Raw genomic sequence first — 22,500 nt, 5'->3', positions numbered from 1 at the left:
AGCAGGGTATACAATTGAGGGTTAGGGTTAGGATTTTATACACCTGTCAGCAGCGGGTGTGGCTGAAATAGACCAGTCAACACATTTGAAGGGGTGTCCACATACGTTTGTATTTATAGTGGCTACATTGAAACACACAACTAAGCTACAGAAGGCAAGACTCCAGAGGGTATTCCCTTCCATTAACAGCTTTACAGACATTCCCTCAAGACATCCCAGAGGGTATCCCTTCCACACACCCTTCCATTAACAGCACACATTCCCTCTCCACATCCCCTCTCACACACATTCCCTCTCCACACACATCCCCTCTCCACACACCCTCTACACACACATCCCCTCTCCACACACATCCCACTCCCCTCCACACATCCCCTCTCCACACACATCCCCATCCCCCCACACACATCCCCTCTCCACACACATCCCCATCCCCCTCCACACACACATCCCCCTCCACACACATCATCCCCTCTCACACACACATCCCCTCCACACACACATCCCCACACATCCCATCCCCCTCCACACACACACACATCCCCCCTCCACACACATCCCCCTCCACACCCTCCCCCTCCACACACACATCCACACACATCCCCTCTCCCACACGCATCCCCCCCTCCACACACACTCACACACACATCCCCTCTCCACACATCCCCCTCCACACACATCCCCTCTCCCCATCCCCTCTCCACACACATCCCCTCTCCACACACATCCCCTCTCCACACACATCCCTCCACACATCCCCTCTCCACACACATCCCCCTCACATCCCCTCTCCACACACATCCCCTCTCCACACACACATCCCCCTCACACATCCCCTCTCCACACACATCCCCTCTCCACACATCCCCATCCCCTCTCCACACACACATCCCCCCTCCACATCCCCTCACACATCCCCCTCTCCCCTCTCCCACACATCCCCTCTCCACACACATCCCTCTCCACACACATCCCCCTCCACACACCCCTCTCCACACACATCCCCCTCCACACACACATCCCCTCTCCACACACACATCCCCTCTCCCACACATCCCCTCTCCACACACACATCCACCCATCCCCTCCACATCCCCCTCCACACACATCCCCTCTCCACACACACATCCCCATCCCTCACACACACATCCCCTCTCCACACACATCCACACACATCCCCCCTCCACCATCCCCCTCCACACACACATCCACACACACCCCATCTCCACACACACATCCCCTCTCTCCACACACACATCCCCTCTCCACACACACACACACATCCCCATCCTCCACACACATCCCCTCTCCACACACACACATCCCCTCTCCATCCCCTCTCCACACACATCCCCTCTCACACACATCCCCCTCCCACACACACATCCACACACATCCCCCCTCTCCACACATCCCCTCTCCACACACATCCCCTCCACACACACATCCCCTCTCCACACACACATCCCCTCTCCATCCCCTCACCACACATCCCCTCTCCACACACACACATCCCCTCCCCACACATCCCCTCCACACACACACATCCCCTCTCCACACATCCCCCTCCACACACACATCCCCTCTCCACACACATCCCCCTCTCCACACACATCCCCTCTCCACACACATCCCCTCTCCACACACACATCCCCTCTCCCACACACATCCCCCTCCACACACATCCCCTCTCACACACACACATCCCCATCCCCTCCACACACACATCCACCCCTCTCCCACACATCCCCTCTCCACACACATCCCCTCTCCACACACACATCCCCTCTCCACACACATCCCCTCTCCCACACATCCCCTCTCCACACACACATCCACACACCCCCTCCACACACACCTCCACACACACATCCCCCTCACACACACATCCCCCTCCACACATCCCCTCTCCACACACACATCCCCTCTCCACACACATCCCCTCTCCACACACACATCTCCACACACACACACACATCCCCTCTCCACATCCCCCTCCACCCCCATCCCTCTCCACACACACATCCCCTCCACACACATCCCCTCTCCACACACATCCCCCTCCACACACATCCCTCCCCCTCCTCCACACACACATCCCCTCTCCACACACCACACATCCCCCTCCACACACATCCCCCTCCACACCACACACATCCCCATCTCCACACACATCCCCTCTCCACACACACATCCCCCACACACATCCCCTCTCCACACACACATCCCCTCTCCCACACACATCCCCTCTCCACACACACATCCCCTCTCCACACACACATCCCCTCTCCACACACACATCCCCTCTCCACACACACATCCTCTCTCCACAGAGACACATGTCAATGTTTTTTCCCTGTGATGGATGATGGGATGGATTTAAAGCATGGGTGCCCTTCAATCCCAACAACACACACACACACACACACATACACACGTCTAGTTCGGGACGCAGGGTGCTGAAAGCAATCTCTATCTGACCTTGAGTAGGAGGGCCAGAAGATGGAGGGTTGAACAAAGGAGAGGAAAAGGAGTGATGTATTCATCTGGCGGAGAAGTGATGCTTTCACAGTGATTGAGAACAACGACATCATGACACGAACTCACAATCAACCTCACACACACTGCATCCTGAGTGGCGCAGCAGTCTAAGGTACATCACTACAGACCCGGGTTCGATCCCAGTCTGTATCACAGCCGACCGTGACCGGGAGACCCATGAGGCGGGGCGCAATTGGCCCAGCGTTTTCCGGGTTAGGGAATGGATTTGTTCGGTAGGGATAGTCTGGTCCCACTTCGCGCTAGCGAATCATTGTGGCAGGTCGGGTGTCTGCAAGCTGACTTCGGTCACCAGGTGGACGGTTTTTCTTCCGACACATCGGCGCAGCTGGCTTCTGGGTTAAGGGAGCAGGGTGTCTGGTGTCCGGGTTAAGGGAGCAGGGTGTCTGGCGTCTGGGTTAAGGGAGGAGGGTGTCTGGCGTCTGGGTTAAGGGAGCAGTGTGTCTGAGGTCTGGGTTAAGGGAGGAGGGTGTCTGGCGTCTGGGTTAAGGGCGGAGGGTGTCTGGCGTCTGGGTTAAGGGAGGGTGTCTGGCGTCCGGGTTAAGGGAGCAGTGTGTCTGGCGTCCGGGTTAAGGGAGCAGTGTGTCTGAGGTCTGGGTTAAGGGAGGAGGGTGTCTGGCGTCTGGGTTAAGGGAGCAGTGTGTCTGAGGTCCGGGTTAAGGGAGGAGGGTGTCTGGCGTCCGGGTTAAGGGAGCAGTGTGTCTGGCGTCTGGGTTAAGGGAGGAGGGTGTCTGGTGTCTGAGTTAAGGGAGCAGTGTGTCTGAGGTCTGGGTTAAGGGAGGAGGGTGTCTGGCGTCCGGGTTAAGGGAGGAGGGTGTCTGGCGTCTGGGTTAAGGGAGCAGTGTTTCTGGCGTCTGGGTTAAGGGAGCAGTGTGTCTGGCGTCCGGGTTAAGGGAGCAGTGTGTCTGGCGTCCGGGTTAAGGGAGCAGTGTGTCTGGCGTCTGGGTTAAGGGAGCAGTGTGTCTGGCGTCTGGGTTAAGGGAGCAGTGTGTCTGGCGTCTGGGTTAAGGGAGGGTGTCTGGCGTCCGGGTTAAGGGAGCAGTGTGTCTGGCGTCCGGGTTAAGGGAGCAGTGTGTCTGAGGTCTGGGTTAAGGGAGGAGAGTGTCTGGCGTCTGGGTTAAGGGAGCAGTGTGTCTGAGGTCTGGGTTAAGGGAGGAGGGTGTCTGGCGTCTGGGTTAAGGGAGCAGTGTGTCTGAGGTCTGGGTTAAGGGAGGAGGGTGTCTGAGGTCTGGGTTAAGGGAGGAGGGTGTCTGGCGTCTGGGTTAAGGGAGCAGTGTGTCTGAGGTCTGGGTTAAGGGAGGAGGGTGTGTGGCGTCTGGGTTAAGGGAGCAGTGTGTCTGAGGTCTGGGTTAAGGGAGGAGGGTGTCTGGCGTCTGGGTTAAGGGAGCAGTGTGTCTGAGGTCTGGGTTAAGGGAGGAGGGTGTCTGGCGTCTGGGTTAAGGGAGCAGTGTGTCTGAGGTCTGGGTTAAGGGAGGAGGGTGTCTGGCGTCCGGGTTAAGGGAGCAGTGTGTCTGGCGTCTGGGTTAAGGGAGGAGGGTGTCTGGTGTCTGAGTTAAGGGAGCAGTGTGTCTGAGGTCTGGGTTAAGGGAGGAGGGTGTCTGGCGTCCGGGTTAAGGGAGGAGGGTGTCTGGCGTCTGGGTTAAGGGAGTAGTGTTTCTGGCGTCTGGGTTAAGGGAGCAGTGTGTCTGGCGTCTGGGTTAAGGGAGCAGTGTGTCTGGCGTCTGGGTTAAGGGAGGAGGGTGTCTGGCGTCTGGGTTAAGGGAGCAGTGTGTCTGGCGTCTGGGTTAAGGGGGAGGTCTGGGTTAAGGGAGCAGTGGGTCTGGCGTCTGGGTTAAGGGAGGAGGGTGTCTGGGTCTGGGTTAAGGGAGCAGTGTGTCTGGCGTCTGGATAAAGGGAGGAGGGTCTGTTAAAGGGAGCAGTGTGTCTGGCGTCTGGGTTAAGGGAGCAGTGTGTCTGGCGTCTGGGTTAAGGGAGCAGTGGGTCTGGCGTCCGGGAGGGAGCAGTGTGTCTGGCGTCTGGGTTAAGGGGGAGGGTGTCTGGGTTAAGGGAGCAGTGTGTCTGGCGTCTGGGTTAAGGGAGCAGTGTGTCTGGCGTCTGGGTTAAGGGAGCAGTGTGTCTGGCGTCTGGGTTAAGGGAGCAGTGGGTCTGGCGTCCGGGTTAAGGGAGCAGTGTGTCTGGCGTCCGGGTTAAGGGAGGGTGTCTGGCGTCCGGGTTAAGGGAGCAGTGTGTCTGGCGTCCGGGTTAAGGGAGCAGTGTGTCTGGCGTCTGGGTTAAGGGAGCAGTGTGTCAAGAAGCAGTGAGGCTTGGTGGGGTCGTGTTTCGGAGGACACTCTTGACCTTCGCCTTCTCCGAGTCCGTAGAGGAGTTGCAGCGATGGGACAAGACTGTAACTACCAACTGGATATCACGAAAAAGGGGTAAAAAGTACAACAACAAAAATAACAAATCATAAAAAATACTCAAATAACTCACGCACACATACACACAGGTCTCATACACACAGGTCTCATACACACAGGTCTCATACACACAGGTCTCATACACACAGGTCTCATACACACAGGTCTCATACACACAGGTCTCATACACACAGGTCTCATACACACAGGTCTCATACACACAGGTCTCATACACACAGGTCTCATACACACAGGTCTCATACACACAGGTCTCACACACACAGGTCACATACACACAGGTCTCATACACACAGGTCTCATACACACAGGTCTCATACACACAGGTCACATACACACAGGTCTCATACACACACAGGTCTCATACACACGTCTCACCATTACCCACATACACGTCTCACCATCACACACCTCACCATTATCCACATACACGTCTCACCATCACACACCTCACCATTACCCCCCCACACACACAGAGATAGAGAGGGAGAGAGAGAGACACATTGAAAGAGAGAGATAGAGACACATTGAAAGAGAGAGATAGAGACACATTGAAAGAGAGAGATAGAGACACATTGAAAGAGAGAGATAGAGACACATTGAAAGAGAGAGATAGAGACACATTGAAAGAGAGAGATAGAGACACATTGAAAGAGAGAGATAGAGACACATTGAAGAGAGAGATAGAGACACATTGAAAGAGAGAGATAGAGACACATTGAAAGAGAGAGATAGAGACACATTGAAAGAGAGAGATAGAGACACATTGAAAGAGATAGATAGAGACACATTGATAGAGAGAGAGATAGAGACACATTGAAAGAGAGAGATAGAGACACATTGAAAGAGAGAGATAGAGACACATTGAAAGAGAGAGATAGAGACACATTGATAGAGAGAGATAGAGACACATTGAAAGAGAGAGATAGAGACACATTGAAAGAGAGAGATAGAGACACATTGAAAGAGAGAGATAGAGACACATTGAAAGAGAGAGATAGAGACACATTGAAAGAGAGAGATAGAGACACATTGAAAGAGAGAGATAGAGACACATTGAAAGAGAGAGATAGAGACACATTGAAAGAGAGAGATAGAGACACATTGAAAGAGAGAGACAAAAAGGGACAGAGGGAGAAGGCAGAGGGATAGATATATAGATGTGTGGATGATGACAATTCCTCTTAAAAGAAACCGTGACAACTGTGACTGTCCACTTACTGACTAGAGCACCAGATCTACTGACTGACTCACAGCTCCAAACGCAGAGTCAAGTGTGTGTGTGTTTGTGTGTGTGTGTGTGTGTGTGTGTGTGTGTGTGTGTGTTTGCGTGTGTGTGTGTGTGTGTGTGTGTGTGTGTGTGTGTGTGTGTGTGTTTGTGTGTGTGTGTGTGTGTGTGTGTGTGTGTGTGTGTGTGTGTGTTTGCGTGTGTGTTTGCGTGTGTGTGTGTGTGTGTGTGTGTGTTTGCGTGTGTGTGTGTGTGTGTGTGTGTGTGTGTGTGAGAACTAGCCAATCTACACATCACAGACTCATAACTTTCCAACCATCTGTTCCCACACATGTTTATTTGCTTAGCCCCGACACAAATCTTCTTCAATCGTTCCTCTTCTCTTTTCACATTTCCTCTCTTCTCCTTTTTTTTGTCTGTTTAGCATAAATGCCCTCGATGAAAACATGCTGCCATTGACTCTGGCTGGCTCTGTGTCTCTCAACCTTATCCTGGGTTTTAATGCTGTGTCTCTCAACCTTACCTTGGGTTTTAATGCTGTGTCTCTCAACCTTACCTTGGGTTTTAATCTGTGTCTCTCAACCTTACCTTGGGTTTTAATCTGTGTCTCTCAACCTTACCTTGGGTTTTAATCTGTGTCTCTCAACCTTACCTTGGGTTTTAATCTGTGTCTCTCAACCTTACCTTGGGTTTTAATCTGTGTCTCTCAACCTTACCTTGGGTTTTAATGCTGTGTCTCTCAACCTTATCCTGGGTTTTAAAGGGAATATACCAACCAGTTCTCACAGTCTCACTGTGAGTCAGAATTAGACATGTTTATACATGTTTCTCAAATGTAACATTTCAAAGTTGTTGCAAACGTCAAATTAAATTTAGGCAATAACTCCACCTTTTTTATGTTAGGGTTATGTTTAGGCTTTAACTCGGAAATCTTAAAGTTGGGTATGAACTCCTAGTGGTTAAAGTAATGGTTAATGTTTGGGATAGGAAAAATATATATATATTTAAACTTCAACCTTTAGAAACAGAGACAGATGCTTACGCCCATCCACCATCCCCATCCACAAAGCCCTAGCAAAACTGAAACTGCTATCAGCCCATAAAAACGTGAAGGTAACAGAGTTCACTGTTGCCCCTAGAGGCCAGTTTCTATGTCATCTCCCAACGTCCCCAGACATGGATGGACGTCCATTACTGACTTGTATAACGGGCGACCTGCTGAATATACAGTAGGGTATGTGTCCGTGCCTGGTGATGTGTCCCATTGGGTTTTAGAGGAATATACAGTAGGGTATGTGTCCGTGCCTGGTGATGTGTCCCATTGGGTTTTAGAGGAATATACAGTAGGGTATGTGTCCGTGCCTGGTGATGTGTCCCATTGGGTTTTAGAGGAATATACAGTAGGGTATGTGTCCGTGCCTGGTGATGTGTCCCATTGGGTTTTAGAGGAATATACAGTAGGGTATGTGTCCGTGCCTGGTGATGTGTCCCATTGGGTTTTAGAGGAATATACAGTAGGGTATGTGTCCGTGCCTGGTGATGTGTCCCATTGGGTTTTAGAGGAATATACAGTAGGGTATGTGTCCGTGCCTGGTGATGTGTCCCATTGGGTTTTAGAGGAATATACAGTAGGGTATGTGTCCGTGCCTGGTGATGTGTCCCATTGGGTTTTAGAGGAATATACAGTAGGAATTCATAGGTCAAAAGTGTGTGTGTGTGTTGCTGGGTAACATCAGTACCTCTGAACACCAGTAGGGGGAACTAGTGTCTGACACAGAGAGAGAGAAAAGAGAGAATTAATGAGAGAGGGCGAGAAGAGAGAGAGAAGAGAGAATTAATGAGAGAGAGCGAGAGAGATAGAAGAGAGAATTAATGAATGAATGAGAGAGAAAGAGAGAATTAATGGTGGAGCAGAGGGAGAGAGATAGGATGGAAGTTACTCTTGGAATGGAGAGAGAGTGTTTATATATTCACTCTCCCTACCTTTGCTATGTCTGAGCTAAGACCATGGCAGAAAGCCAGTAGAGATGGAGAAGTGAATAGCATTTCCACTCTGCACCTGCTAAATGATTTATGAATGATGTATGATAAATCATCTGCTATTAAAAACAATAATGGAATAATAATCATGTCTACTCTCCTCCTTTTCTCTCCCTCTCTCTATTCTCCTCTAATGATAGACTGATGAGGGGCCCTGGGCTGCTGGGTTAATGCCATCCATCTTTCAATTAACATCTCCCTCTCTCTCTCTCTCTCCCTCTCTCTCTCTCTCTCTCTCTCTCCTTCATATCTCTCAATCTCTCCCTCTCTCGTTCACAGAGGGAGTACTGTTGACTCATTTGCATGTGTTGTTTCTGTATCTACTTATAAACTATTGAACACACTTGTCAATCAGAGGAGGGGTCCTCACAGCATGACAGGCCTCATGTGGACTACCCAGTGACATTATGAGAGAGAGAATCATATTGGAGGTAGCAATCATGTTAGTAGTATCTTAATAACAGTAGATCCAGTGTAGATTCACACTGAGAGACAGACAGACACAGAAAGAGAGACAGACAGAAAGAGAGGAATGGTCAGAAGTTCTAACTGATAATTAGTCACCGTGGTTAACTGTGACATCTATCATCAAGTTGTGTCTGTAGAGTCATCAGACAACCAATGTAGAGACTGGGTTGATGTGTGAGTGTCCTTTCCCTCAGGGTCAAATCTCATTTCATCTCCTCCACAACACGCACGCATGCACGCACGCACGCACACACACACACACACACACACACACACACACACACACACACACACACACACACACACACACACACACACACACACACACACACACACACACACACACCATACACAAATGAACGATGCAATGTACACACACTAAATTGTCCACTTAGCTTTTTTAATCACATGCAAATCACAGCTAACATGCCAGCCGCTTCAATCAATCACAGCGAGGCCAGTGAATTAGAGAAGGACAGAAGCACAGGAAACCTTGTAAATATTGAAAACACACACATGAATAACTTATGGTGTGAACGGCTGCAAGCTGTAGAACGTCAGCTACCCGCTGTCAGCTAGCTGTCAATCAATGGAATTACTGTCAATCTCAACGCTCACTGGAAGGTAGGGGCTAACACACAGATGCATACACACACACACACACACAGGCTCACACACAGATACAGACTCCTCCCATGAAGAACCTAAATGTCAAAGGTCCAACGCAGCCAGTTTTAACATCTCTAAATCAAATCATTTCTGGGTAACAATGAAGTACTTTACTGTGATTGTTTTTAACTAAAATGGGCAAAAATAAATTAAAATGTCTTCTTAGCTTAGAGCAATTTCTCAAGCAATATTTAGCTGGGACTGTCTGGGAGTGGTCTGAGCTGGGAGGGAAACTGAAAACTATCTCTTATTGGCAGAGATGTATGGAACTCTCTTTCTAACTAATTTACCGGTTGGTGATGTCACCAGGCAGGCCAAAGCTTCATCCTACTGAAACAGGCTGACATTTCAGATGGTCTTTTCAAAACATTAAAGAGCATCATCATCATTTTCACAAGGTCACAGTATTACTCCATCCTCATAGTGTGAAAATATAAAACATAAGAAAATCGAGTGGGCCTTTAACCAGACGTGTGTACACACACACACACACACACACACACACACACACACACACACACACACACACACACACACACACATAGAGACATCCACCTACACATCTCATCTCCAATCTCTGGGATCATCTCTAGAGTATGTCCTTCAAACAGAGCATCAGGGGTTAGAGCACTGGGCTAAATGTACGTGAGCGAGAGGCTCATGTTTTAAAGCCCCTTGGCTCTGTGTGTGTGTGTGTGTGTGTGTGTGTGTGTGTGTGTGTGTGCGTGCGTGTGTGTGTGTGTGTGTGGTGTTTGTGTGTTTGTTTGTGTGTGTGAGAGAGAGAGAGAGAGAGAGACCAGAGCGGTACTGGGAGACCAGGAATTCACTCTGAGATCCGTGCCTCACTACAGTATGGGAGTGCAAGAGGAGTGAACCAAGGATCTTACCTGTCTCATGAGAGTGAGAGAGGGTCTTCGACCTCCCGATGTTGCCTGAGTGATGCATCATTCCTCCACAGATCTGTCTATTCTTCTCTCCTCCTCCACACTCCTCTCCTCCTCTATTTAGTCGTCACCCGTCCTTTTATAGTATCCTCTTTCCTCTTCACTCTTCCTTTTTCGCTCCCTCCTTTTCTCCTCTCTCTGTCCAGTAAGGTTAAACACAATCCCGCAGCGGAGCGTGAGAGCAGAGCGCCGACACACTCACACACAGTGGAATGAGCCAAAACACACACACACCCCTGATCTGACAAACACACATTCTGGGCTACTCAGCCCTCCGCTGCCTGCCAGCCCTGAGATCAGAGAGATTCACGCTCAACGTCTCCTTCTATTCCCTTGTTTACCTTGCTCCCTCATTTGCTCAGTCCTCCTCTGAGCGGAAAGAGATGGATAGATGGGTAGATGGATGCTGAGTAAAAGAGAAAGCGCCTTTCAGCCTCTTCTAGGAGAAGAGATGGAGAGAGGGAGCTTCATCCTCTGTGTGCACATGGCTGAGACTGGTAGCAGACTCCGCTAGTGCCACGGAGAGAGCGAGAGAGAGAGAGAGGGAGAGAGCGAGAGAGAGAGAGAGAGAGAGGGAGAGAGGGAGAGAGACAACTGAGGGGGGCAAGCAAGCAAGTACATATGAGAGAGAGAGAGAGAGATAGAGAGAGGGAGGTGGAGTGAGAGAATGTGTGAGGGAGAGACAGAGGGTGGGGGTGAGAGCACAAGATAGGAAATAGAGAGAAAGACAACAAGATGGGGGGTGAACGGGGAGAAAAGAGAGAGATAGAGCAAAAGAGCGAGCGAGAGATAGAGGGGTGAATCACAGGAATGTGACAAAGCATGTTTATCAAAGACAGAGAAGATTGAAAAGAGAGAGAGATATGAGAGGAGAGCAGGAAAGAAAAGAGGGAGGGACAGATGAGAGGAAAACAGGAAAGGAGAGAGAGGGAGGGTGGAGCGAAGAGAGGGAGAGACAAAGAAAGCGAGAAGCGAGAAGAGGGAGTGGGAGGAAAAGGGAGAGAGGTAGAAAGAGGGCAGAGGAGACTGCGGCTATCTAACAGTCAGACAGGCAGCTGAGCTCATAGAGACTGTCGCGATCCACAGCTCATAGAGACTGTCGTGATCCACAGCTCATAGAGACTGTCTGGATCCACAGCTCATAGAGACTGTCTGGATCCACAGCTCATAGAGACTGTCTGGATCCACAGCTCATAGAGACTGTCGTGATCCACAGCTAATAGAGACTGTCGTGATCCACAGCTCATAGAGACTGTCTGGATCCACAGCTCATAGAGACTGACTGATCCACAGCTCATAGAGAGAGTCTGGATCCACAGCTCATACAGACTGTATGGATCCACAGTTCATAGAGACTGACTGGATCCACAGCTCATAGAGACTGCCTGGATCCACAGCTCATAGAGACTTCCTGGGTCCACAGCTCATAGAGACTGTCTGGATCCACAGCTCATAGAGACTGCCTGGATCCACAGCTCATAGAGACTGTCAAGATCCACAACTCATAGAGACTGTCGTGATCCACAGCTCATAGAGACTGTTCGATCCACAGCTCATAGAGACTGTCTGGATCCACAGCTCACAGAGACTGCCTGGATCCACATCTCATAGAGACTGTCAAGATCCACAACTCATAGAGACTGTTGTGATCCACAGCTCATAGAGACTGTTGTGATCCACAGCTCATAGAGACTGTCATGATCCAAAGCTCATAGAGTGTCAAGAACCACAGCTCATAGAGACTTTCTGGATCCACAGCTCATAGAGACTGTCTGGATCCACAGCTCATAGAGACTGACTGGATCCACAGCTCATAGAGACTGTCTGGATCCACAGCTCATAGAGACTGACTGGATCCACAGCTCATAGAGAGAGTCTGGATCCACAGCTCATAGAGACTTTCTGGATCCACAGCTCATAGAGACTGTCTGGATCCACAGCTCATAGAGACTATCGTGATCCACAGCTCATAGAGACTATCGTGATCCACAGCTCATAGAGACTGTCGTGATCCACAGCTCATAGAGACGGTCAAGAACCACAGCTCATAGAGACTGTCTGGAGCAGGGTTACCCAACTCGTGGCCTGCGGCCAAATCTTGCCCGCCAGCAATATTATTTGGCCCCCCAAAGCCCCCCAATGTAAGTATGAATATTTTTCCATAAAAAATATAAATAAATCTCAGACCAGAGATGCAAAAACTCACAAATGCATTGTCCCAAGAAGGGAGGTATTCGACAGGCAACTAATAAAGCAGGCAGCGGACCATTTTGTGGTGCTGAAACGTAAAGCTGCAACCACAGCGCAATCAACAGGAGGTGAACAGTGCCTGGTGCTGAAAACACATCTAACTTGTTAAGCAACTGCTGCACAGCAACACATTGAGAAAAACTCCAGTCGAGTAATTCATTTCAACAATACTCTTCATTTTAATTTGACTTTACAAACAACAAGAGGGATTAATTGGAGTCTATTTCTTCCAAGCCTAGGCCTATATAAAATAACTTTACTGGCTGCGGTAGGCTATGAGGCTTAACAACGTCTTTCACAAGAAACAAATAGAGGGCCGAATAGAAGAGGGATGTTTTTATTAGACCTACTTACATCTGGCCCAAAAACATCCTACATAAAACAATCCTTTAAAGAAAAACAGGTGATGTCTGTGTCTGAATGTCTGGGGATATACTGCTCCTGTCTGAATGTCTGGGGATATAGAATGCTCCTGTCTGAATGTCTGGGGATATAGATGCTCCTGTCTGAATGTCTGGGGATAGACTGCTCCTGTCTGAATGTCTGGGGATAGACTGCTCCTGTCTGAATGTCTGGGGATAGACTGCTCCTGTCTGAATGTCTGGGGATAGACTGCTCCTGTCTGAATGTCTGGGGATATAGACTGCTCCTGTCTGAATGTCTGGGGATATAGACTGCTCCTGTCTGAATGTCTGGGGATATAGACTGCTCCTGTCTGAATGTCTGGGGATATAGACTGCTCTTGTCTGAATGTCTGGGGATAGACTGCTCCTGTCTGAATGTCTGGGGATATAGACTGCTCCTGTCTGAATGTCTGGGGATATAGACTGCTCCTGTCTGAATGTCTGGGGATAGACTGCTCCTGTCTGAATGTCTGGGGATATAGACTGCTCCTGTCTGAATGTCTGGGGATATAGACTGCTCCTCTCTGAATGTCTGGGGATAGACTGCTCCTGTCTGAATGTCTGGGGATAGACTGCTCCTGTCTGAATGTCTGGGGATAGACTGCTCCTGTCTGAATGTCTGGGGATAGACTGCTCCTGTCTGAATGTCTGGGGATAGACTGCTCCTGTCTGAATGTCTGGGGATATAGACTGCTCCTGTCTGAATGTCTGGGGATAGACTGCTCCTGTCTGAATGTCTGGGGATAGACTGCTCCTGTCTGAATGTCTGGGGATATAGACTGCTCCTGTCTGAATGTCTGGGGATAGACTGCTCCTGTCTGAATGTCTGGGGATATAGACTGCTCCTGTCTGAATGTCTGAGGATATAGACTGCTCCTCTCTGAATGTCTGGGGATAGACTGCTCCTGTCTGAATGTCTGGGGATAGACTGCTCCTGTCTGAATGTCTGGGGATAGACTGCTCCTGTCTGAATGTCTGGGGATAGACTGCTCCTGTCTGAATGTCTGGGGATAGACTGCTCCTGTCTGAATGTCTGGGGATAGACTGCTCCTGTCTGAATGTCTGGGGATATAGACTGCTCCTGTCTGAATGTCTGGGGATAGACTGCTCCTCTCTGAATGTCTGGGGATAGACTGCTCCTCTCTGAATGTCTGGGGATAGACTGCTCCTGTCTGAATGTCTGGGGATATAGACTGCTCCTGTCTGAATGTCTGGGGATAGACTGCTCCTGTCTGAATGTCTGGGGATAGACTGCTCCTGTCTGAATGTCTGGGGATAGACTGCTCCTGTCTGAATGTCTGGGGATATAGACTGCTCCTGTCTGAATGTCTGGGGATAGACTACTCCTGTCTGAATGTCTGGGGATAGAATGCTCCTGTCTGAATGTCTGGGGATATAGACTGCTCCTCTCTGAATGTCTGGGGATAGACTGCTCCTCTCTGAATGTCTGGGGATATAGACTGCTCCTCTCTGAATGTCTGGGGATAGACTGCTCCTGTCTGAATGTCTGGGGATAGAATGCTCCTGTCTGAATGTCTGGGGATAGACTGCTCCTCTCTGAATGTCTGGGGATAGACTGCTCCTCTCTGAATGTCTGGGGATAGACTGCTCCTCTCTGAATGTCTGGGGATAGACTGCTCCTGTCTGAATGTCTGGGGATAGACTGCTCCTGTCTGAATGTCTGGGGATAGACTGCTCCTGTCTGAATGTCTGGGGATAGACTGCTCCTCTCTGAATGTCTGGGGATAGACTGCTCCTCTCTGAATGTCTGGGGATAGACTGCTCCTCTCTGAATGTCTGGGGATAGACTGCTCCTGTCTGAATGTCTGGGGATATAGACTGCTCCTCTCTGAATGTCTGGGGATAGACTGCTCCTCTCTGAATGTCTGGGGATAGACTGCTCCTCTCTGAATGTCTGGGGATAGACTGCTCCTCTCTGAATGTCTGGGGATAGACTGCTCCTCTCTGAATGTCTGGGGATAGACTGCTCCTCTCTGAATGTCTGGGGATAGACTGCTCCTCTCTGAATGTCTGGGGATAGACTGCTCCTGTCTGAATGTCTGGGGATAGACTGCTCCTGTCTGAATGTCTGGGGATATAGACTGCTCCTCTCTGAATGTCTGGGGATAGACTGCTCCTGTCTGAATGTCTGGGGATATAGACTGCTCCTCTCTGAATGTCTGGGGATAGACTGCTCCTCTCTGAATGTCTGGGGATAGACTGCTCCTGTCTGAATGTCTGTGGATATAGACTGCTCCTCTCTGAATGTCTGGGGATAGACTGCTCCTGTCTGAATGTCTGGGGATAGACTACTCCTCTCTGAATGTCTGGGGATAGACTGCTCCTGTCTGAATGTCTGGGGATAGACTGCTCCTGTCTGAATGTCTGGGGATAGACTGCTCCTGTCTGAATGTCTGGGGATATAGACTGCTCCTGTCTGAATGTCTGGGGATAGACTGCTCCTGTCTGAATGTCTGGGGATATAGACTGCTCCTGTCTGAATGTCTGGGGATAGACTGTTCCCGTCTGAATGTCTGGGGATAGACTGCTCCTGTCTGAATGTCTGGGGATAGACTGCTCCTGTCTGAATGTCTGGGGATATAGACTGCTCCTGTCTGAATGTCTGGGGATAGACTGCTCCTGTCTGAATGTCTGGGGATAGACTGCTCCTGTCTGAATGTCTGGGGATATAGACTGCTCCTGTCTGAATGTCTGGGGATAGACTGCTCCTGTCTGAATGTCTGGGGATATAGACTGCTCCTGTCTGAATGTCTGGGGATAGACTGCTCCTGTCTGAATGTCTGGGGATAGACTGCTCCTGTCTGAATGTCTGGGGATATAGACTGCTCCTGTCTGAATGTCTGGGGATAGACTGCTCCTGTCTGAATGTCTGGGGATAGACTGCTCCTGTCTGAATGTCTGGGGATATAGACTGCTCCTGTCTGAATGTCTGGGGATAGACTGCTCCTGTCTGAATGTCTGGGGATAGACTGCTCCTGTAACAACAGAACAAACAGAACATACTGTCAGCTGGAGACCTACATATCCCTGGATAAACACTCACACTAATGTTAGTATTTACTAAATACAGTCATATAGGACACTAAGTTACTTATTCACTGGGAAGAGTTGCATTTCCCCTCCGACCCGATCTTGTGGATGTCGGGTGAGAGGGATGTGATTTTGATGTGCAGGCAGTCCTCCATTGACTTACTGTATGTGAAAGCCGGTTCCTGTCATAAGTCTATATTGTGTTCATAGAGAAATATGAGGACTAGCAGGTGTAAGTCGATCCAAACATTGTTAGAACATAAAATGGCAGTTTCTTTATGGTGTTGTATTCGTCTGAGCCACCCACAATGCACACAGGGACACGCATCTCTGATGTGGCTCGATGTCTGGAATTCAGTCAGCTCAGTTTGAATTGCGGCCTCATCCAGCGAGGGTATGGTTTTCTTAGCGAGGGAGGAGAATTCAATGGCGGACTGTGAGAGGATCACGTACAAACACAATGATATCCTGGGGCAGACATGCTGTAGTTTCAAATGTGGTGGAGAAGATGTCCCTCAGCTGCTTGATGAAATGTTCCATCACCTCTGTGACGATGCTGCGGCCTGGTCCCTCTGCCTGTCGGTTCTTCAGTGTGCTGAAGTCTTCCATCAGCTCTGTGACGATGCTGCGGCCTGGTCCCTCTGCCTGTCGGTTCTTCAGTGTGCTGAAGTCTTCCATCAGCTCTGTGAGATAGCCTGGTCCCTCAGAGTGACAAGTCTTCCATCAGCTCTGTGAATGCTGCGGCCTGGTCCCTCTCAAGCGGTTCTTCAGTGTGCTGAAAAGCCTTCAGAGGACAAGTCCAAATTTCAACCAAGTCCGTTTTTCCACCAAGTCCACCGCTGTTTCCCCTCTTCCTTGTAACTGCAGATTTAACCCATTTAAGTGACAGAATATGTCAGCCAAAAAAGCAGTGTGTAGCTTGCAGTCAACGCTCCAATGTTTCTGTCTGGGGTGGGAAGGACACTTTGAAAGTTCCCTGCTTAGATTCATAATGCAATTTGCAAACAGTGACATTTTCATTGCAAATAAGACACACTGGCTTGGCACTGGGAAAACATGGTAAGATGAACGCATATCTCTGTACATTCTTCCCTGAAACTTTCATTTTCATTATCCACTTTTTTTTTTAAGTACTTTTTTTGGAGCACCATTTTACCTTACTATCATAACTTCTGAATTTGTTTTGTGAGACAAAGTAGTGTGGACTACAGTAGGCTAAGTAGACCTGTTGGTCCCCACCAATCAACGCACAGAGAAATAGACAAAACATAATAATTGAATAGAGACATGGTGATTTTATGAGCATAATCAGATAAAAAATGATTATGTCATTGTCACCAAATGTATTATGCACTAATCAGATGTGGTAAAAATGTTGTTCAATTTGTAGTGTGGGACAATTAATTGTGCTAATATTAAAGACCAATTATGTTCTGGCCCGCTGACTATTAGCTCAGAGGAAATTTGGCGCAAGGCCAAACCTAGTTGAGGAACACAGTCACAGAGTAACATACAGTAGAATGAACACAGTCACAGAGTAACATACAGTAGAATGAACACAGTCACAGAGTAACATACAGTAGAATGAACACAGTCACAGAGTAACATACAGTAGAATGAACACAGTCACAGAGTAACATACAGTCACAGAGTAACATACAGTAGAATGAACACAGTCACAGAGTAACATACAGTAGAATGACACACAGTCACAGTAGAATGAACACAGTCACAGAGTAACATACAGTAGAATGAACACAGTCACAGAGTAACATACAGTAGAATGAACACAGTCACAGAGTAACATACAGTAGAATGAACACAGTCACAGAGTAACATACAGTAGAATGACAGTCACAGAGTAACATACAGAGAATGAACACAACATACAGTAGAATGAACACAGTCACAGAGTAACATACAGTAGAATGAACACAGTCACAGAGTAACATACAGTAGAATGAACACAGTCACAGAGTAACATACAGTAGAATGAACACAGTCACAGAGTAACATACAGTAGAATGAACACAGTCACAGAGTAACATACAGTAGAATGAACACAGTCACAGTAGAGTAACATACAGTAGAATGAACACAGTCAGAGTAACATACAGTAGAATGAACACAGTCACAGAGTAACATACAGTAGAATGAACACAGTCACAGAGTAACATACAGTAGAATGAACACAGTCACAGAGTAACATACAGTAGAATGAACACAGTCACAGAGTAACATACAGTAGAATGAACACAGTCACAGAGTAACATACAGTAGAATGAACACAGTCACAGAGTAACATACAGTAGAATGAACACAGTCACAGAGTAACATACAGTAGAATGAACACAGTCACAGAGTAACATACAGTAGAATGAACACAGTCACAGAGAATAACAGAGTAACATACAGTAGAATGAACACAGTAACATACAGTAGAATGAACACAGTCACAGAGTAACATACAGTAGAATGAACACAGTCACAGAGTAACATACAGTAGAATGAACACAGTCACAGAGTAACATACAGTAGAATGAACACAGTCACAGAGTAACATACAGTAGAATGAACACAGTCACAGAGTAACATACAGTAGAATGATCACCGTCACAGAGTAACATACAGTAGAATGAACACAGTCACAGAGTAACATACAGTAGAATGAACACAGTCACAGAGTAACATACAGTAGAATGATCACAGGCAGGCAGAAGGGTTGATGCCGGAGCTACCACTTTAAACAGACACATACTACTCCCTCCGTTTCACCATCACACTTACAGACTCTGTACAAATCAACTCAATGAACACCTTATAGCCAATGGACAGCAATTGATAGGAGTGTCCTCTTGCTCCTATGTCCTTTACGACAGGTGCCAGGTGGCTGCACCTCTGTCTGTGTCCAGCAGAGGGCAGAGTGCAGGAGATCACTTCACCAGCTAACACAGATGGTGTGATTATTTTTTATTTGACATTAAATTCACTGTGCATTATGTGGGTTGAATACTGTAACAACACCTAATAAACAATGAATAAAAGTCCCATGATGGCAGTGACTGCCCACTACTGCTTATCACTTATCAGCTGTTGTGTATATTACCTTTGTTTTATTTGATGACTTAATTATTTCATCTCAACTCTATAGAGCTGCTGCCTATGCTGTCTGACTAAATCACTACTTTAGTGGTGTATAAGGCAGACTTCATGACTGCTGAATAGAAACTATCAATCACGTCTCAGGTAGAGATACCTCCCAAAGAAAATGCTCTCTATCCCTCTCCATCGCATTTCTTTTCTCTTCTCTCCATCTCCGTGTCTGCCCAATACAGACCCGACAAGTAGGAGCAAAATGGATTATGGGCTTTGTAGGAGAGAATAGGAGAGGGGAGGGAAGAGGAGATGGGAGGAGAGGAGAGGAGAGGGGAAGGGGGAGAGAGGAGGATAGGAGAGAATTGGAGAGGAGAGAATAGGAGAGGGGAGGGAAGGGGAGACGGGAGGAGAGGAGAGGGGAAGGGAGGAGAGAGAAGGAGAGGAGAGGAGAGAAGAGGAGAGGGGAAGGGAGACGGGAGGAGAGGAGACGGGAGAAGAGGAGAGAAGAGGAAAGGGGAAGGGAAGGGAGGAGAGAGGAGGACAGGAGAGGAGAGGAGAGGGGAAGGGGGAGAGAGGAGGACAGGAGAGGGGAAGGGAGGAGAGAGAAGGAGAGGAGAGAGAGAGAGAGAGGAGAGGGGAAGGGAGGAGAGAATATGAGAGGGAAGGGGAGACGGGAGGAGAGGAGAGGAGAGAAGAGGAGAGAAGAGGAAAGGGGAAGGGAAAGGAGGAGAGAGGAGGACAGGAGAGGAGAGGAGAGGAGAGGGGAAGGGGGAGAGAGGAGGACAGGAGAGGAGAGAATTGGAGAGGAGAGAAGAGGAGTGGGGAAGGGAAGGGAGGAGAGAGGAGGATAGGAGAAGAGAGGAGAGGGGAAGGGGGAGAGAGGAGGACAGGAGAGGAGAGGAGAGAATTGGAGAGGGGAGAAGAGAATAGGAGTGGGAAAGGGAAGGGAGGAGAGAGGAGGATAGGAGAAGAGAGGAGAGGGGAAGGGGGAGAGAGGAGGACAGGAGAGGAGAGAATTGGAGAGGAGAGAAGAGGAGAGGGGAAGGGAAGGGAGGGTGCTAGGCTTTCTATAGGGTCCTGCTACTATTCATCATGATAAAGAAACCATCTGAGACACTAACAAATTGCTTTTCTTGACAACACCTTGTAATACTCAATCATGTACACATACACGCCTGGACACAGGCAGGTAGTGACACACACGCACAAACACACGCACAAACACACACACACACACACACACACACACACACACACACACACACACACACACACACACACACACACACACACACACACACACACACACACACACACACACACACACACACACACACACACACACACGAAGGCACATAGGGCTTCAGTATAAATGCAGGTAGTTTATCAATGTCAGCCTATATCATTATCCATAGTACATCTGTATAACAATATACAGTAGGTCTGCTTCAGTCACATTCAATCGATACAATGTATTCCTACATACAGTCTGGTGTAGGAATGTACAGTCTGGTGTGAGAACGTACAGTCTGGTGTGAGAACGTACAGTCTGGTGTAGGAATGTACAGTCTGGTGTAGGAATGTACAGTCTGGTGTAGGAATGTACAGTCTGGTGTGAAAACGTACAGTCTGGTGTAGGAATGTACAGTCTGGTGTAGGAACATACAGTCTGGTGTAGGAATGTACAGTCTGGTGTGAAAACGTACAGTCTGGTGTGAGAACGTACAGTCTGGTGTGAGAACGTACAGTCTGGTGTAGGAACATACAGTCTGGTGTAGGAATGTACAGTCTGGTGTAGGAATGTACAGTCTGGTGTAGGAATGTACAGTCTGGTGTGAAAACGTACAGTCTGGTGTGAGAACGTACAGTCTGGTGTGAGACCGTACAGTCTGGTGTAGGAACGTACAGTCTGGTGTAGGAATGTACAGTCTGGTGTAGGAATGTACAGTCTGGTGTGAGAACGTACAGTCTGGTGTAGGAATGTACAGTCTGGTGTAGGAATGTACAGTCTGGTGTGAGAACGTACAGTCTGGTGTAGGAATGTACAGTCTGGTGTAGGAATGTACAGTCTGGTGTGAAAACGTACAGTCTGGTGTAGGAATGTACAGTCTGGTGTGAGAACATACAGTCTGGTGTAGGAATGTACAGTCTGGTGTGAGAACGTACAGTCTGGTGTGAGAACGTACAGTCTGGTGTAGGAATGTACAGTCTGGTGTAGGAATGTACAGTCTGGTGTAGGAATGTACAGTCTGGTGTGAAAACGTACAGTCTGGTGTAGGAATGTACAGTCTGGTGTAGGAACATACAGTCTGGTGTAGGAATGTACAGTCTGGTGTGAAAACGTACAGTCTGGTGTGAGAACGTACAGTCTGGTGTGAGAACGTACAGTCTGGTGTAGGAACATACAGTCTGGTGTAGGAATGTACAGTCTGGTGTAGGAATGTACAGTCTGGTGTAGGAATGTACAGTCTGGTGTAGGAATGTACAGTCTGGTGTGAAAACGTACAGTCTGGTGTGAGAACGTACAGTCTGGTGTAGGAATGTACAGTCTGGTGTGAGAACGTACAGTCTGGTGTAGGAATGTACAGTCTGGTGTGAAAACGTACAGTCTGGTGTAGGAATGTACAGTCTGGTGTAGGAAGTACAGTCTGGTGAAAACGTACAGTCTGGTGTAGGAATGTACAGTCTGGTGTGAAAACGTACAGTCTGGTGTAGGAATGTACAGTCTGGTGTAGGAATGTACAGTCTGGTGTGAGAACGTACAGTCTGGTGTAGGAATGTACAGTCTGGTGTGAGAACGTACAGTCTGGTGTAGGAATGTACAGTCTGGTGTGAAAACGTACAGTCTGGTGTAGGAATGTACAGTCTGGTGTAGGAATGTACAGTCTGGTGTGAAAACGTACAGTCTGGTGTAGGAATGTACAGTCTGGTGGTGAGGAATGTACAGTCTGGTGTACAGTCTGGTGTAGGAATGTACAGTCTGGTGTGAGAACGTACAGTCTGGTGTGAGAACGTACAGTCTGGTGTGAGAACGTACAGTCTGGTGTAGGAACATACAGTCTGGTGTGAGAACGTACAGTCTGGTGTGAGAACGTACAGTCTGGTGTGAGAACGTACAGTCTGGTGTGAGAACGTACAGTCTGGTGTAGGAACGTACAGTCTGGTGTGAGAACGTACAGTCTGGTGTGAGAACGTACAGTCTGGTGTGAGAACGTACAGTCTGGTGTAGGAACATACAGTCTGGTGTAGGAACAAGCAGAAGGAGCAACATAAAAAGGTCAGAGAGAGAGAGAGTGCAGAGGAAAGTGGAGAGAGGAAAAAAGATGTGAAACTGGGATTGCATAATTGTTAGAGATAAATGTAAAATCACTTCA

The sequence above is a fragment of the Oncorhynchus nerka genome, linkage group LG6 (genome assembly GCF_034236695.1).
Source record: "Oncorhynchus nerka isolate Pitt River linkage group LG6, Oner_Uvic_2.0, whole genome shotgun sequence".
Taxonomy (NCBI): domain Eukaryota; kingdom Metazoa; phylum Chordata; class Actinopteri; order Salmoniformes; family Salmonidae; genus Oncorhynchus; species Oncorhynchus nerka.
Note: the sequence above shows the minus strand (reverse complement) of the source record.